General features: G+C 39.0%; 1 pseudogene; it reads left to right on the forward strand.

Annotated features, from left to right (window-relative positions):
- The first annotated feature begins 1,198 nt into the window (after positions 1-1,198).
- LOC102779839 (neoverrucotoxin subunit beta pseudogene) lies at positions 1,199-10,689 on the forward strand (annotated as a pseudogene).
- The last annotated feature ends 256 nt before the right edge of the window (positions 10,690-10,945 follow it).

Genomic DNA, 10,945 nt, shown 5'->3' on the forward strand with positions numbered 1-10,945 from the left:
TTGGTGTAAAAGTCCAAGTCAAGTCACAATCTTAGAACATTTTTTTCAAGTCAAGTCTAAAGTCATAAAATTAATGACTCGAGTCTGACACGAGTCCAAGTCATGTGACTCGTGTCATCACCTCTGCCACTTCCTGCTTTGTATTGACACCCCTTGTCTCATGTGCATTTTGTTCAGTTTGCTTCTCCTCTGTCATTATGTTTAATTTATTCCTGCTCTGCTCCCTTGTGTTTTCACTTTCCTTATTACCCATTGTTTATATACAATACATACAATATACAGATTGTATATATACAATGTCTCAGTGTTCCCTTGTCCCTCGGTGGAGCCCCTGCTCAACTCTCCTCGCGTTTCCCAGGTTTTGTGGTTTCCTAGTGTTTTTCCCATTTAGGTTATTGTTGCATTCATTTTTTGTGAAGTGAAGACACCACATCTTTGGCATAACAAAGCTACTATGACAGCATAAAAAATTTACAAATAAAGACAGCCAAGACAAACACAGAGGAGCTGGAGGGGCCAAGCCAAAATCCGACACATCTTGCTTTGCTACTAATAAAGGCAGCCAGATGCCAAGAAAATTGCAGCTTCAAATCCTGAGATTACTACGATGCACAAAGCCCTCCAAAATGACAAGATAGTGATTTAAAGAGGGGCGTGTGTTTATGGTACCAAGACCTTAATTTCAATTTAAACTCAAATACCAAGATTTTTCTTCATTGCTTTTTTAAAAAAAAAATATTTAAAATATTTTTAATTGTATTTTACTTTTATTGAGATTTGAAAGTTTAATGCTTAAATTTTTATGGAATATATATTTTTTAAATAATTATATTTTAATTTGTAAGGGAATCTGTGTGTCAAATTCCCTTACAAAAAGAACTAGTCCACTTCCTTCTATGTCTCATGTGGTGAGTGGGCAGAGTATCTGTTTATAATATGTCCTTGGATGGAGGGTTGTGGGGCTAGGTAGAGCAAAGAACAAAGAGCAACATACATCAGCCTGGGTACATCAGGTGGAACTACTGTTAGTAAACTCAGTGTTTAGTTTTATTTAACCTTATTTTATTTATTGTTTTTCATTTTTTAAATGTTTTTCATAGATTTATTTGCAGTATCTTGCTTTGCTGTGTTTACATCTCGTTTCTCATTGTTCTTCTTTAAACCCATGTGTCTGGATGTTTTAATTCATATAGGAGCCATGGCCTCAGATATTATGGAGGTGGCTGCTCTGGGTCGACCTTTCACTTTAGGGATGCTCTACGATGCCCGGAGAGACAGACTTATCCCAGGTAAGATGTGACTTGTGATTTGTTGTGGTTCAAACTGCCACCAACCCAGATTTTGTTTTTTGTTAGTTTTTTTTGTGTGTTGATTTCAGGAGGGGGTACATTGCATTCACAGTTGTTGATTGAAAAACTGCGATTTAAGAAAGTCAACACAGTAAATTACTATAATGAATATGATAAATATGTTCAACAGATTTTTTTTCATTTTATTCATCAGCACAAAGCAAAAACAAACATAATCACATACATTTAAAGTCATTTTTAAATTACAGTTACTAAAATGCAGTGCGGTCGCATTACTATTTTTCAACAAACAGACGGTTGAAGCTGTGTTCAGCTTACCGCATCTTATATCAGTTGCACAGAAGTAGCTGACTAAGTAAGTAATCTGGACGCTACAGCTTTAAGCAGCTGCGCGCACTCCCATGGACGGCAGTCACTTTCTGGTACACAAATCACATTTTGGCACAACCCCCTTGAGCTAGGGGGAAAACAATTGCATGCGTGCTGCTGTTTGACTGAGGAAGAATATAGTAGTCGTGGTAAGCCAATCACATAACCACTTCAAGATGACAAAGCAACAAGGTGATATTTACCAGTTTTTAAATTGTGTTGATAGGCCACGTAAAACCAGAGTCATGATAAACAATTAATACACCTGTTTTTTCCTCAATATTTTCATCACGTTTGCTAAGGACAACGCTAGCAAGCACTCTCTGCTTATGACCAAAAAATTAAAAAAACAAAAAAACACCCGTTCGTGTTGGTGGAAAAATGCACCATGTCGATTGTTGGTTGTTTAGGGAAGAGGGGGAAGTTTTAGGAGTGACGGTGAGAGAGAGGGTGAGAGAAAGAGAGAGAGAGAGAAAGCAGAAAAAGAGAGAGAGCAAGTTTTGAGATGTTGAGAGATTTGTGACGTTTAGCGTGTTTAGAGTGTGTAGTTCATGTGTTGTCTTGTGTAATTAGTGTGTAGTGTTGTGGATAGTTTTGTGTTGTGTGTCAGAACAATGATGTTACTGCTGTCTCCAGGTAGAAAACAGGAGTGATACACCTGCTGCTGTCAGACCTGCAGATAGGACTGGGCGATATATCGCCCAGTCCTATCTGCAGGGTTTTTAAATATAGTTTTTAAATATATCGATATATTTTTATATGAGATGTGACAATATCGTTTATATCGATATAGACTATGTTACATTAAAATTATACTTGCGGAACTTCAAGTTTGCCTCTCTTTCGTCTACTTTTGTCTCTACGCTGCGTTACTCCGCCTCGCCTCTCCTTCACTGAAAACAACTCCCCCTCCCCCATCGCTTCACCTGCAGGCAACGGCAGCTGTCACAGAGGAGCTGGTCGGTAAAAAGAAAACATTTGGAGATTACCATAACTGCATTAACGGGGCAAATCTCTATTAACGAGTTACTGCGATCACCCTGTGCGTGGGGCTGGACGGCGTCAACGTGTTAACAAGCTAACCGGGCTAACGCGTTGACACCTAGAATCCTTTCATTTTCTCAAAAAATGACAGCGCGCCTTATGTATGAATTCTGGATACTGACCGCAAACCGATTTTATGTGGTACACGGCGCTCAAAAACCTTTCAAAAATGTTTTGGTACGACTTTGGTAAGCTACAAAGCTGCACCGCTTGATGGATTGTTGGAGTATTACGGCTATCGGGGAGCTTCGCGGAGTGATATGTACTCTGCTTCAACGTAATATTACCGTATTGTGTGTGTATAAGGACCACAAATAGCACCTGTTCAGAGACACGGTTACAAAGAGGATTTCAAACTCCAGGCTGTCAGTCACGCAGTAGAAGTTGGGAAATCTGTCTGTCTTTGTTATTATGCTCAGCGTCTGTTAGTTTACATTTTGACTGCACAATTGTGAGCTTTTTGTTATGCACAAAAACAGCATTGTTTTATTTTATTTATGGAGCATTATTATTTAATAAATGCTGATAATTTATTTCTGAGTAATTATTTCTTGTACATCTACGCTGTATGTTAATAAAAGTGTGTGACATCTGGGACACAGCTTTGACTAAGAACTCTCTTTTTGTTCTTACTTTATGGCTTTAAAAAATATTGAGATATACGTCATATGTCGCCATCCAGCTAAAGAATATCGAGATATGAATCTTGGGTCATGTCGCCCAGTCCTACCTGCAGGTATCAGGCTGTGATGTTCTCCTTTATAGTGGACAGACATTTTTTTTTTTTTTTGGAGTGGCACAAATAATTTGTGTGGCATCTTATTGAATGCAGAACACCTGATGGTTATATAAATAGTTTGAAATGGTTATAAAAAAGAGTAACAGGTAAATGGCTGCAAATAACTTGTTGTTTGCAAAACTTGTGCATATGACTTTAAAATTCACAATTTATACTTGCATTTAAGGTTATGAAATATGATTCAATGAACATGTTTGTGGTTGTTACAGTGATATTATCATTTTTCTACTTGGATTTTATGTTTTTTGTCTGATTTTAGATCAATTGTGTTAATACAGTGTGGGGATCATATCATTGTATATCATTTTATATCATGTTGATTCTTTTTTATCTTTTTTATTAAGCTTTGAGCAGTGGCATTTGATTAAACATTTATTCCATTTATTAAACATACAGTTTTGATCATGATATTACACACATTGCATTTGTGCTCATAATAGAGTTAAGCATACAGTCTAATGAAGGTTGAAAGCTTCGTTCAGCGTTATGTCTGAACTGATATATTGGTGAAATGACTTGAATGCTGTGAATGAAGTATAATTTCTAGGGTAAAGGTGAAAAACATCTTGCTTTGACTGTGCTTGGCAACTAGCACTACAGGAAACATCTGGGGGGGCCAGACAACTATATAGGGAAAAATGCTGTTAAACACAGAAACTTGTTGAACTGTCATTAATTATAACCTATATATGTGATGTTTTGTCTAACGCGAGAAGGGGCGTTAACCCTGACATAATAAAACCATGCTGAAAGTATGTTTTGATAGGAGATCGGTGTTGGCAATCTAAAGCTGTGTATCTTTCCACACATGTGTTTAATAAAATCATTGTTTTGACGTACTTGGACCAGAGGTCGTTTGTCTCTCACCTCAATCACGAATCAGGACAACAGTATGTCAAAATGAAAACATAACTGTAAATTCAGACACGTGAGGTTGTGCTGTAAAGAATGATACCAAAAAAGGCAAAGTAAATAGTTTTTAAAGGTGAAAAGAAGAGGGAAAATTAAAAGTAACGCAATAGTTACTTTTCAAGTAATTAATTACTTTTAGAATCTGGTAACTCAGTTATTAACTCAGTTGCTTTTTTGAAGAAGTAACTAGTAACTATAATTAATTACTTTTTCAAAGTAACTTGCCCAACACTGCTCCCTGGTGAATTTGATGTGTTGGTCCACGGAATTAATGTAATCCGTGAATTGTGGTACGTCCTGAGATTTGATTTTCACCCAGGTGTCATCTACATACCTGAATCATTGACTTGGTGGTGTTCACTCTTTTCCACTTCTTCCACATACAAATTGGCCACGATGGGTGAAACTGGGGAACCCATGGCACACCCATGTTTCCACCTGTAAAACTGACCCTTGTATGTAAAGTAGGTGGAATGAAGACACAGTTCCAAAAGCAAACACACTTGGTCCATGCTGAGCGCTGTCCTGTTGCTGAGGTTGGGGTCATCTTGTAAACTCTTACGAACTACCTCCGATGCTTCCGTGACTGGGATGCAAACAAAGAGAGATGTAATATCGTACAAGACTGTGCCATTGTCCTAATGGTTTTGATAGATCTGCCTGTATTTTATTGGAAAAATATTTAAGGAATTTGTATTTCATTTTAACAACTTTGTGGATCTCATGTTTTAAAGGTGTGAAGCTGTGGGATGACAGCAGTCAAGAAGAAAGAACAGAAGAGCAGGACCAGCCTAGTACTTACTTGAATGTCATTAAATCTGATTCTTTTGAATCCAAGTCCTCTCTGCTGGATGTTGATTCTTCCATGAAGCTCAGTGTCCTGTCTGGAATGGTTAAAGTTGGAGGATCAGCCAGGTACCTGCTTAATAAGAAGAAGTTTCAACATCACACTTCACTACAAAGCTACCACCAAATTCAAACAGCTGACACTGAATCCTCAGAAAATCAAGAACATTAAACTAACAGATAATGTGAGGAGTTCGGCAACACATGTAGTCACAGGAATCCTTTATGGAACAAATGCTTTTGTTGTGTTTGACAGTAAGAAGTTGGGTGCTAGCAACATTCAGGACACCCAGGCTAGTATGGAAACTGTGATAAACAACATCCCCTCATTTAATGTTGATGGGAAAGTTGACATCAAGCTGAGTGATGAAGACAAAGCTGTGACTGATCAATTCACCTGCCAATTCTATGGAGACTTCATTCTTGAAAGCAACCCTGTAACATTTGAAGATGCAGTGAAGACAGTCAGCCAACTTCCAAAACTACTGGGAGAAAACAAAGATAATGGTGTCCCACTGAAGGTCACACTGATGCCACTGAAGGATTTGCATCTCAAAGCCAAGGTGAGGATTGAAGAGATCAATCCTGGACTTGTTAGAAAGGCTGAAGATATCCTACAGGATCTCCATAATGTGGAAATAAGATGCAATGATCTGCTGGAGGACAAAGTGGTGAGAAGCTTTCCACAGATACAAGAAAAGTTGATCAGATTCAAGAAGCTCTGCGAGTATTACAGATCTTCACTCCAGCAGACAATGGCTGAGAAACTTCTCTCCATCAGGGCAGGTAAAGAGGATACACAGAAATTAGTGAAAGTGTTTGATGACAGAGACAAGTCACCTTTCAGTCAGGAGAGATTAACCAAGTGGATTGAATATCAAGAGAAAGAAATCAACAACATCAGCTGCATTCTAAACATTCTGCAAGGAATAAAGATCATCTCAGATCAGTCCAAGCTTGACAGAGAGGTGTTTAATTCAGAAAAGGAAGTTCTCTGCTTTGCTTTCACCTCCCTGAAATACACTCCATATCTGCAGAACATGTCTGACTACTTGGATAAAATGAAACTGGACAGTGGTAACACTACACCTGCCAAGGATCATTGGTATTTCTCTGATGATGTAAGAGCCAAAATGATTAAAAAAGCAAAACTTCTGAAGGATAGCAGCAGATTTTATTGCCTTGTAGCAGCCATTGGAAAGGACAAATACAAAGGAGCAAGTATCTACCACTACAGGAACACTGGCCTGGTCACTGCTGATTTCTCGGGGCCTGATATCAATGATGTGGAAACTGTGAGGGACAGAAGTGATCTGATGTGGTGTAAGTACTTTCACACTTTTTCTTCTCCCTTCTGCCAAAGAATGGTTTAAAAAATTTTCCTCAACAGCGTGATTGGTTACAACTTTAACTGGTCACAGGATCAATTTTGGGATGTTGATATCTATCTGAAACTGTGAAAGAAAGACCAATGGTAGTAAAAAATCAATAACTGACTTTCCCTTTTGTCACTTTGGGGTTAATTCAATTTAAGTTTAAGTAGGCTAAGACCCTACAATAATACAACATTGCAAACCCCTATAATCAGGTGACTCCACTGAGCATGTGCAACAGTGGGAAAGAAAAACTCCCTGTTAAGAGGAAAAAACCTCCAGCAGAACCAGGCTCGGGGAGGGGCGGCCATCTCCCACAACCGGGTGAGGGGAGGGGAGAAAGACAGGCCAAAAGACATGCTGTGGAAGAGAGCCAGAAATTAATGATAACCAATAATTAAATGCAGAGAGGTCTATTAACACATAGAGGGTGAAGAAGAATCACCCAGTGCATCATGGGAATCCCCCAGCAGCCTACACCTATAGCACCATAATTAAGGGAGGATTCCTAGTCACCTGGTCCAGCCCTAACTATATGCTTTAGCAAAAAGGAAAGTTTGAAGCCTAATCTTGAAAGTAGAGATAGTGTCTGTCTCCTGAATCCAAACTGGAAGCTGGTTCCACAGAAGACGGGCCTGAAAACTGAAGGCTCTCCCTCTCATTCTACTTTTGAATACATTGCTTTTACAACAAGTAAAGGCAAAGTTATTAACATGATAATCGGCCTCTGTTGGAGTAGTGTTCTAGCAGAAAAAGAAAATGTTGCAATTTATTACATTTGCCTGCAGGTCAGTGTTTGAACTAATTTTTCTAAACTTCAGTGTGATTTAGAGGTGCAGCTAACATTTCCTGTCAGACAAATGTGTAAAATTTACTTCTATAGCTCAAAATAAACAAGTATTAATTTTCAATAATTTGTTTCCATCTTTAATCTTTTAATGTTTGTCAAAAAAAACATTAAAAAATACAATTATTTAAAAAATAGAAAATTATATCAGAAAGTAAATGCAGCTGGTTCTCCATGTATGTAAACACAGAACCTCTCCACTCAGCATGACACCCGCCATGAAAAGTTTTTAAGACTGACAGATTGAATACATGTTGGTTGTATTTAATAAAAAATATTTTATATTTGTCATTTTTGCTCCTTCCAGACCTCCACAGTTAAAGAGGACCATCCCATGTTTTCGCATAAGGTGCAGTGATAAAAAGTATGAATTGTAATCAAAGGCAGTAAACTGTGAAGCAGAGTTTTTAAGGTGGAGAAACATGCATATAAAATTAAATCCATCATCATAATTAAAATTAGAACTCCAGTTTGTACAAAGATCTTAATGACTAGCAGGAGAGAATCGTGATCTTCCCTTCAGTTCTCCTGAAAGTATTTCTTCATTGGATCAGAGATTACGAATAAGCTGAGTGTTAGGGTTATATTTTTGAATTGTCATTTGTACTTACAAACATATAATCATATATGCTTAGAGGTATATAATCGATTGTATAATGATAGAAGGTCTGATCCTTAGTAGTCTGCAAAGGAGTACGTTCACTCCTTTTTCTGAGTGTTCTGGCATACCACACATATCCTAAGGTCATGAAAGAGGTCGTACCATCTCTTTCTGATAATATGGTATGGTAAACACTAGGGGTGCAACGATACACAAAATTCACGGTTCGGTTCGGTTCGATACTTTGATGTCATGGTTCGATATTTTTTCGATAGAAAAAAATGTTCATGTCTTTTTAATTTGTCATGTATTAAAATTATAAATATATATTTTAACTCAAAAGTACAGTTTTTAAATTTAATGTTGCTGAAACAACAAAGTAATAAAAAAAATCTATCTGATCGAGAAATCACTCATCTTTGGAAAAGAGAGTTTATTACAGAGAAATGTCTCTTTCCAAAATAAAAGCTATACTATACGCTTCTTCTGGGGTATATTCTCAGCAGCATATTAAACATATCAGGTCCCCATAAGGAGAATCACGTGCTAACGGCTGTCTAAATGACTCGGGTAAAGTTTGTAGCATGCGTGCTTGTTGTTTTTGTCTGCTTCCACTTGTCTTTGCACGAGGATGATGTCGGCGTAAATGTGCAGTCATATTCATTGTGTTCCCACTAGTGCTGTCAGCGTTAATCTCGTTAAAATGACATTAACGCCATAACGCGGCAAATCTCCATTAACGACTACCGCGGATCACCCCGTGCGTGGGGCTTGACGGCGTCAACACGTTAACAAGCTAACTGCTCTAACAGACTTTTTCCCACCAATTGAGCATTGCCTGGCACATCTGACATACTGTTTTACTTTTGTCCATGACGCTCTTACCATCAAGGTCATGAAAACCAAGATAGTTCCAAACGCCAGATCTGAATGAGGGTGGGGGAGGTTCAATTTGGGGCAGCTTGAGGCAGTTGCCATGTTGCAACGAGCTTAGCTTCTGTCTTGCTAGCTTGCGCTCAGTGGATCTGCACTCGACAGTGCAGCCTAGGCAGAGTAGTCGAACGCAGATCCACTGAGCACTCAACACAGACAGCATCGTCAGAAGAAAAGTTGATAAAATAAATTACAAATGATGTATTGTTCGATACATATGCGTACCGAACCAAAAGCACTGTATCAACAGTTCAATATCGATACGAGTATTGTTGCACCCCTAGTAAACACATCTGTATCTGTTTAAGTATAAGAGCCTTGTGTTTAGATAAACTGCAGGACTCCTGTTGTGGAAGTTTTCCACTTAAATAAAGCCTGCAGACGAGCGGTGAGCGGTAGCTAACATTCTTTAATCAACGCACACAAAGAACATACAACCAAGCTTGATGAAGTCCCTGCATGACCGCGGGACAGACGGTCAGCAGAGTCTCTCTGAGCCTAGCATGGCTCTCAGTTAAATACCTTCTTCAGGAACAAAAGGCAGTACACAGCTGTTTCACACCTTAAGGTTCACACTCCCCTGCTACTTCCCAGAGTCCTCGAAGAGACAAAAGACTGGTCCTCTGGAGTTCCTGTTTCCCCCAACATCCTTACTACACTCCCCAGCGCCAACAGGTTTGAGGAGCCTTCACAGGGTCACCCTTTGACACACACACACATAGCTACACGTACACACAGACTGGTACTCTTTGTCCTCATGTATGCCTGTTTAAGACGTCATATGTTAATGAACCTGTATATATTCATGTAATCACAATAAAGAGCAGTGCTACCGAAAGAGCAGGGCTGACCGAGAGTGACTGGGGTTCAAGCGGTTGGAACAGGCTTGGTCTCAGTAGTCTCCCTCGTGCACAAGATCACACAAGGAGCTCTGGTGTTGTGTGTGTTGCTTTTGCCAGTGTAGTGGATTGTCTTGGTTGTTCCAGCAATAGGTTTGTGCCTAGATAAACCTATCACTGAGGTTTGAGGACAGAGATTAAGGAGGAGTCACTGACATCGTCATCAATAATGAATTTGATCAGTTCTCGTTCTCTCCATCAGATGCCTGTGACCTCACCCTGGATCCAAACACAGCACACTGTGAACTCGTTCTGTCTGAAGGAAAGAAGAAGGTGAAAAGAGGAAAGACACAGTTATATCCTGACCTTCCTGAGAGATTCAGTAAGTTACCTCAGGTTTTGTGCAGAGAGAAGCTGAATGGGCGCCATTACTGGGAGGTACAATTGAGTGCTTCCTGGCTTGCTGTTGTTTCTGTAGGCGTTTGCTACAGCCAACTTGAAAGGAAAGGAAACAGTGACTTGTGCAAGCTTGGGTATAATGAAAAATCCTGGAGTTGTAGTTGCAGGTATCTTCTAGGCCTTTGGTACTTTGTAGTACATAATGGCTTAAAAATATTCAAACTCCCTAAGGGCTGTCCCAAACTTGGAGTGTTTCTGGACTGGCATGCAGGAACTCTGTCCTACTATGTCGTCTCATGTGACAAACTGACACACATGTACACTTTCAGAACCAAATTCTCTGAACCTCTTCACCCAGGATTCAGACTCTGGACTTTGTTTACAATCTCTGATGGAGATTCAGTTTTGTTGATGTAGCATGTGAGTGCCATTTAGAAATGTAAAAACACAGTGTGAGCATACAGCAGTTTGTCATTGAGAAAATTAGGCCCCTAAAAACATATTTAGTTTTTCTATTATTTAGAGACAATCATGTAATTTAAAAGTATTCAGTGATATGGTTCGGAAGTCTTAGTATTTTAGACTCTGAATTAATGTTTATTGTTACACACCTCACGTTTGTTATCCTTTAGTTTGTTGTTTAGAGTCCTCTTATGGTTTTAGGTTCATGGAT

The sequence above is a fragment of the Neolamprologus brichardi genome, chromosome 23 (genome assembly GCF_056152115.1).
Source record: "Neolamprologus brichardi isolate AB-2024 chromosome 23, ASM5615211v1, whole genome shotgun sequence".
In the NCBI taxonomy this organism is placed as follows: domain Eukaryota; kingdom Metazoa; phylum Chordata; class Actinopteri; order Cichliformes; family Cichlidae; genus Neolamprologus; species Neolamprologus brichardi.